Raw genomic sequence first — 7509 nt, forward strand, 5'->3', positions numbered from 1 at the left:
AAATAAATACATAAATAAATAAATAAATAAATAAAAACAAAAAATAGGGTAGCTGTCATTGTGGTCAATAGCACCTGCGAATAACTTAATATGATACATTTTTGAGCAAGCCTAATAAAATTTGCAATGTTTATATACGGCGACAATGCGTGGCCGAACGCGAATTGCTCAGTGCGAGGCAAACGACTGGTGTGTATAACATTTATATGGCCACTCTAGTGACGTTGAAGCGGAAGCGAAAAAATTAAAGTCGTTCTACTCGACCTTAAAGCTACCGGAAGTGCAGAGCACTACGTGATTCGACATCATGTGCCGTGGCGCCGTTATACTCTCACAGCTACCACCCAACACGATCTTCGCCTTCCTGTCTCACTCTGGTCTTGATGACTGGAACAGAGGTTTGTCCAACGCATTTTAAATTTCCCGCCTTTGCAGCGCTCGCGCGCCCCCTCCCTAAAACAGCTGGAGCGGGAGTTGTACCACACATCCCACTCGTACCGGCACCTTACTGCGAAGTTTGGAACACGCCGTTTCTGGCGGCCGCTTTTTTCGCTATCGTTAGAACTAACCCAATGAGCGTTTTTATCTAAATAAATGAGGGGGCTGCCGGTTAATTACACATATTTTGCCCGAAATACACCTGCACCTTTTTTTTTGCGGCAAAAAGCGGGGAGATTTATTAAAAGCGCCTTGGGTTCACGAGTTTCGAACGGTTATGACTATATAAACCGCTTAGTTTTCGCAGCCTCTGTGGGACGCCGTTACGACGGCTACGCCGTGGGGCTCTACTTGGTTCCGGAATCTCGCTGCGCCGCCTGTTTACGGCAGTTGCTTCACATCGCCGACCGTTACAGCGATCGAGGTACGATAAAAAGGGGAGCCCCTAGAGGGCTCTGCACTTAGAAGACGAAATGCCTGCTTACAGTTAGATAGACACCGAAACTACTACGGGGCCATTCACGGCTCCTTTTTCTCTACATACTCCGTAACGCTTCAATAAATATTGGGAAAACGAAGGGGTTGGTCCAAATGTCATCTGCTCTCCTGAATTCTCACCGGACAACACTAATCTGAGGACAGTTGCGGTCGGGGTGGTTTGTAATGAGACTATCATTACACGTAATATTATATGGACAAACATAAGGCTAATAAACGTACTCCCGCCCACCGTGAATTCACACGATAGCCTTGCAAAAGTACCAGTTCACTGAAACTTCCGGGAGTACAGGAGACGCAGCGAGGCAGATCACTATCGAAGAATAACAGCAAAACTACAGGACATTTGCACAGCTCCAGCACATGGAATTGTCTACTGCGTCCTCCCGGCGTTTAGCTCATACCACGTTCCCTTTGTGCCCCGTTTCTAAAATGGAGGAAGCGGTGTATGTCCAGTGATGAATCGTGTGTCTCCGCCCATACATCAGCGGTTGTCTCCAAAAGGATGGGATCTACGTTGTGATTCGGGCGTCATCTTCCTGTCCCTTGAGTTATTATCGCATCCTTTTCAAGTTAATGAAATGGCTAGCTCCCCAACAATGCCACTGTCCGCATTTTGATTCCGCTCTGGAATGCTGAGGGAAAAGGAAAATTTTTTTCCGTTAAGAGGCTATGCAGACAAAGCATAAGTTTGATTCATTCGAAAGATTGCCTCGTTAGAATCACACTGACACCACCTTTAACACACACTTCGCTCAAATAAGCTATATAATTAGGAAAAAAGGGAATGGCCATGCCATCCACTGCTCATTTTCCGCAACAGAATCTATGATGTCATATGCCCAGGTGTGGACTGGCTGATGCCGGGAAAAGCAAACGCAATTTAGGCAGGGCTTATAAGCTTGCCAAACGAGCTATTTTCGCTTAAATGTAAAGAAAACTTGTTTTACAGCTGTAAAAATGGTGCGGTAAACAATGAAAGTTTCAAAAATAAACTGAAGCATAGACGTACCGATGCGCACTGCTGTTGGTATTGGGCGCACTATGCTTGTTTTAGCTGGACAGCTGTCCGCCGCTTTGGAGTTGTCTTACACGACACTGGCTGATTGGCGTTAGTGACGTTGTCTTACGTGACCATGTTTGTCGAGGATACCCCACGTTTCATGAAACGATTACTTTCTACAGTAACAAAAACAAGCCCGGTGCAAATACGGTCAAACCAAAAGAAAGCAACGACGGACAGCGGTCCGTGGATGAGTATGGTAACGCCATCTGGGAGTACTGACGGCAAGCAGGGCTACAGAGCCGAATGACGCACTCGTTTGAATACCGGCCCTCTGATTTCATGGCAGAGGTCAGGGGAACACAGGATTCAGCGGGAAAATCAAAATTTTAACCTAGATTGATCAATTTCTCAGTGAAGACGGCATCATTTGCTGCCGGACAATCGCTGGGGGCACAATAAAACACGAAATCTTTCGAATAGGTAAAACAAACTTGTATTTTGTCTGCATGGCCCCTTTGAGAAGCTGACGTATGTGGCGAGTTTTTGTTCCGCTGGGGCAGCCAAACGGTAAGTCCTTCACATGCATTGCCGAGCTCTCGGTCTCCGCTCTCGACCAGCGACTGCAGTAAGCGTTTACTGCGAATGAGCCGTCTTAACACAATTTAGTGTATTGACAAAACAGTGGCTTCCGGGTGCCCGAGGCGTCCTGATTTTTCACGTTTAGTCTTTTCTGCCTGTGAGCCCAGCAAACACCCAAAACGCACACGCCATCTGAGAAGGGAAAGAGCTGGTGTTTGCTAAGGAAGCACTCAGCTGTAGCCGTTCCTGGTTTTCTACTTGTAAATATTATTGAATGCTTGAGTTTTTGTCTAGTTTTCCATTTGCTATCCCGCTTTTTGTGTGTTTTTTAATTGGCTTTATGTCAGAGATGCGCTCGCAGGAAGCAAACATACGAAATAGTTTTTACTTAAACTACAGCAGGCTTTAATTCCAAAACTAATCTCTTCTAAGATCACCCATTCACCTAGGAATACTCGCTATACATACAAAATCCCGTGATTGACACCATTTGCACGATGTTTGCTTTGACTAAAAGAATACCTGACTGCTTGCGTTAACACCACATCTGCTCCTGTACTAAGCCCAATGTCTTTGAAAGCCGTAACTACCAAAAAGGTTTAATACGCACGCCGTGCTTCAGGTATCACGGGCATAAGTATGCTGGCAAACGTTGCAATATGCTTGTGACATGCATAAGGTGTGAAAAACATTATGATGACATAAAAAAAAATACGTAACCCTTCGAATTTTGCAAAACGCTGGCCCGCTGCTTTCTCATAGCAAGTTTTACAACTGCAGGTATTCTGCCACGAGGTTAGGGTCTCTAATACAATGGGAGTACGTGGTTACCTAAAATGTATATCTTCCCTCCCAACTCCAGTTTGAATTTTTGCCGAAAACAGGAGAGTACTTCTCCTATGTTACCTTGGCGTCTTTATGACTCGCTTTTGACTTTTGGGAACTCCCACCCGGCGAGCATGTTTTTCACCACTTTCTTTTATTTATAAAATAGTCACCATTCACAACAAAAAATGACAAACTCCTTTTCCCACGCCTTCTTTAACGTTCTTGGATGCGGGCGCTTCTTTCTTCGTTCTTTCAAGAAGCCCTACTTTCGCAAGTCTGTTCTAGACACACAAAGAAGCCCCGTATCTATCGACACGCCGAAGGAGAGTTGAGTCGAGAAAAACCGGTTTTTTCAACTCGACCCATTCGTGTAAAAGCGGAGAGGATCAGCCGAAAAGCCGTCCGGGCGAGTCCGTTCCACTCACCGGCAGGGGGTCGGTTGACTCGATCGTCTTGCAGTGTGGGCGGGCCCTGAGGAGCTGAATGGATCCTTTCCCAGGAAGCCCTTCGGTCCCCTCACCTCGATTCTTTGAACGGTGTTCATATAAACGCCAGGGGGTCGAGGTAGGCGGATTCTGCCAGTCCACTCGACCCTGCCTCGTCCAGTTTGTGTATCTGGGGCTAGTTATGCTTTCGGTTCTGACGGTCTTGGTGTTATGGCAGCAATAGGGGCTTATCTGCTAGTTGGCGGTTCATGGCAAGATGCCGGCTCTAGTCGTACCCCGGGGGATAAAAAGGTTCCCTTCAACTCATCGTGTCCGAGCGGCACTGCAAACGGAGGCCAAGGATGCGGTGAAAGTACAATGACATCAATACCTAGAAAGTGGAGGCGAGCGCAGCCTTTACAGCAGCGCAACTGGGCTGGCAGCCTACGGGTATTCCGAAGGTTGTGTGTTCGATCGCAACCCGGCGAGGAAGATCCGCTCCTTGTGCCTTCTCTGCGTTTTCGACTGCCTGCTTTCCTTTCTGTGCGTATATATTTCTTATTTCGTGTTGAGAAAGCTTGTTCAGCCTTCTTTTTGCCAACAAAAGTTATAAAAAATGTGCAAAACTCACGATTTCTTGCGTCATCTTTGCCCAGAGGCAATTTACATCTTAGCTGTATCGTTCCAATTGAAATATATGCACTTTTACTGCGAAGCAGTATACGTATAACCCCCCCCCCCCCCCTTCACGCCCGGTATTCATTACGGCGAAGCCGTTTCACTCGGCGCCGCTCAGCCTCGACACTGCCGAGCCCTCTTTGACAACTGTTAACACGCTCGTTACCACCCCTGGCTCTTTCCCAATTTGCGCAATCGGCTGTCAACGGTGATAGCGCCTTTATTATGATGATGATGATGTTTGGATGTTAATGGCACAAGGCCAACTAGGGCAAAGAGCGCCAAGAAAGTGTTTTGACGAATAGATGTCAAATAAAATTGGTTAAAAGGAACACGAATAAAAAAAATTGGCCGCGTATCTACTTCTTTCGTTGCAAGTGTCGTCAAAAGACGATAGCCTTTGTAGACATTTGCTAAGGAAATGTCCCCCTTTACTTTCCCGCTCACCTCTCATGCTGTTGCTGACTTCCTGTACCATCGCGCTCATCCCAAGGTAAACACACTAAAGGTTTGCGCAAGGCGATTTGAATTTACCGCGTTCCACTGCACAGGCCGGGTTCCTCGATGCCAGCGCTGCAGTACGGCGGAGACGCGCGTGAATGGAGGCGCCCGACTACAAGGTTTATTGAACGGCGTGGCCGTACTCCACGTGCGTTCCAAGCAGAACGTGGAACCTAGCTAGAGGAAGCTTTCGTTGCTGTTGCCGCGTGATTTTTCATATGCCGCCAGGAGGCGGTGGTTTTCTGCAGTGGATGTAGAATATCATTTGCTATCGAAAAACCAAGCATCCATGAATTTTTAATAAAGTAACACTGTATATATCCCTCGTGTACTAATTTCCTGTCTTATATTTGCGTAATATCGTGTTCTTGTTCAAGAAAGTTGACAAGTATGAACATATAAACCGGGCTTAGACGTTCACATTAGGCTGCGAGTATATAAGACTATTGCGCAATATCAATTTTACTTTGGCCGGGTGGCTGAATCGAGTTACAGACAGACAGACGGACAGACATGCAGACATACCAAAATATCTGGGTTTAAGTAGCCCAAGAAAGACTATCGTCTTTAAAAATCAATTTGAGCACATACAATCAATCTCTATGTGGTAGCGCAAGGCTAAGTATACCGTCCATACCGATGACATGCTGGTTGTGCTGGTGGGAGATTGGAACGTGGAAGTATCAGGTATCAATGCGCCCTGTGAACTGTCCTCCGTTATCAAGTGGTTTGGGCCTGCGTTGGTGTGTTACACAGACAGTAAGATGCCTACGACGGGTGAGGGAAACAGACAGCCACTTGTTTCTCAGCTGGAATAAAGCTGGAGGCCTTCCAAATTTTAACTCTATTCCGGACGGACACAGGTTGTTCGCTTGGAGGAAGAACAGCGGGAATTGAAGACGGGAAGGTCCGAACAGAAGTACGAGTGGGCGCCAAAACAACAGAATGCCACTACCGCCGCCGTTACTGCCTCAAGTTCCAGCTATTCCAGTAGCTGCGAATCCTCCCCAGATGAAGAGCCCCTTACCCGTTTGGAACGCCGACGTGAGCCAATATTACTTGTTCAGCTTTCAGACCGGGATTATCCAGGGTGTCTTTCACATCTAAGCCGCACATAACCGCTGTTGAACCAACATGCATCACCAACTCGCCCAAGTTTTCACATTGCTAAGCACATAACCGGTTGCTTGGGAGTGGAGGAAGCCGGGTAGAGGGGGGGGGGGGGGGGGGGGGGCTTGCACACGCCGCTCTAGGGGTACTGGCCTTACTGATGGCAGGAGGTTTAAACCCGGACTTCAAACGGCCTAATGTGACCTGTCCCGTGTCCTCAGTGGTCAAGCGGAATAGGTGGTGTGTTACACAGATAGTAACATGCGTACGACGCGAAAGTGAAACAGGCTGCTGTGTGTTTTTCTGCTGGAATAAATCTCGGGTCCTTCGAAGTATCATTCAGGTAATTGCCTAGGAAGTACGCGCAATTGCAAGCTAGAAACGAACGTGCTTTGTTTGGTGCTCTCTGCAGACGGCGTCCAGCTCCGCAGGTCATCCTTCTTCACACGGTGGAATGGCACTAATTTTTTATTTGCATCCTAAGTATTTAAGGGGCGTAGCTTAGGAAACTGCACAGCCTTGGGGAAAAGCCTTCGGCCCTTATAAAAAGGTTACTTCTGCACGAAAAACCCTACATTGAAAATACGATACTGAGCAATACGACAATGCGACGTAGATGAGTACGGACCATATATGCAGTACTTATTGTATGTTTCTTTTTTACTAGCTGCCAAGAATCTGCGTTGATCGGGGATAAAAATAGAATTTGATATGATCGCAACACTACAATGTCGAAGTTGTGTGCCGGTCGCATCCGTCTCCCATAAAAAGTTTCTGCGGGAAGCTGGGTGCCTCTCCTCACCTGTGTCTAATGAACACGCAACTGTTGTTCTTACGAGATATCCTGCAACATTCTGTTCATAGCTTATTAGAGTAAAAGTTCGTTATTTCTAACTCGGTTATTCGAACTTACGGTTAATTCGAAATGTCGCCCTGGACCCGCAGAGCCCTGTATATTTTAATGAGGGAAAACTACCGATAATTTGAACGCGTCGGTATCGAGAACGCTTCATTTTAACTGGGATGTCCTGGTTTCTATCGCTCCTCGCAGACAAAGTCAATAGAGAAGCATCACTGCGAGCCGGCCTAGTTGGAACTGATTCATTTTGAAGGTAATAGCGCACAGAAACGGGGACAAAGAAAGGAACACACGGACAAGCGCTTGTCCGTGTGTTCCTTTCTTTGTCCCCGTTTCTGTGCGCTATTACCTTCAAAATGAGTCAATAGAGAGTAATCCCAATGTGTTGCAAATGCAAACCAAACCAAATTTACTAGACATGCAAAACAGCGAAACAGAAAAACAACAGCGCACCTGTCGCGCAGGGCGCAAAAAAATCTGTCGCGCGCTACGCTGCTGAGACAGCTTATTTCGCCTCCGCAGCGGGTGCCCCGCCACCAGCGCCAGTGCTGTGGCGCATGACGTTGCAGGTTTTTATTGTGCCGTGG

The 7509-nt window shown here is 47.0% G+C and overlaps 1 non-coding gene across 1 annotated transcript; it reads right to left on the reverse strand.

Moving 5' to 3' along the window:
- Window positions 1-4385: 4385 nt before the first annotated feature.
- LOC144180782 (U6 spliceosomal RNA) lies at window positions 4386-4486 on the reverse strand. The gene has a single exon (XR_013324562.1). It is a non-coding gene; the product is annotated as a U6 spliceosomal RNA (small nuclear RNA).
- Between the last annotated feature and the right edge of the window lie 3023 nt (window positions 4487-7509).

The sequence above is a fragment of the Haemaphysalis longicornis genome, unplaced genomic scaffold (assembly GCF_048455015.1).
Source record: "Haemaphysalis longicornis isolate Haplotype H1 unplaced genomic scaffold, Haemaphysalis longicornis Haplotype H1 scaffold_4, whole genome shotgun sequence".
Classification (NCBI taxonomy): domain Eukaryota; kingdom Metazoa; phylum Arthropoda; class Arachnida; order Ixodida; family Ixodidae; genus Haemaphysalis; species Haemaphysalis longicornis.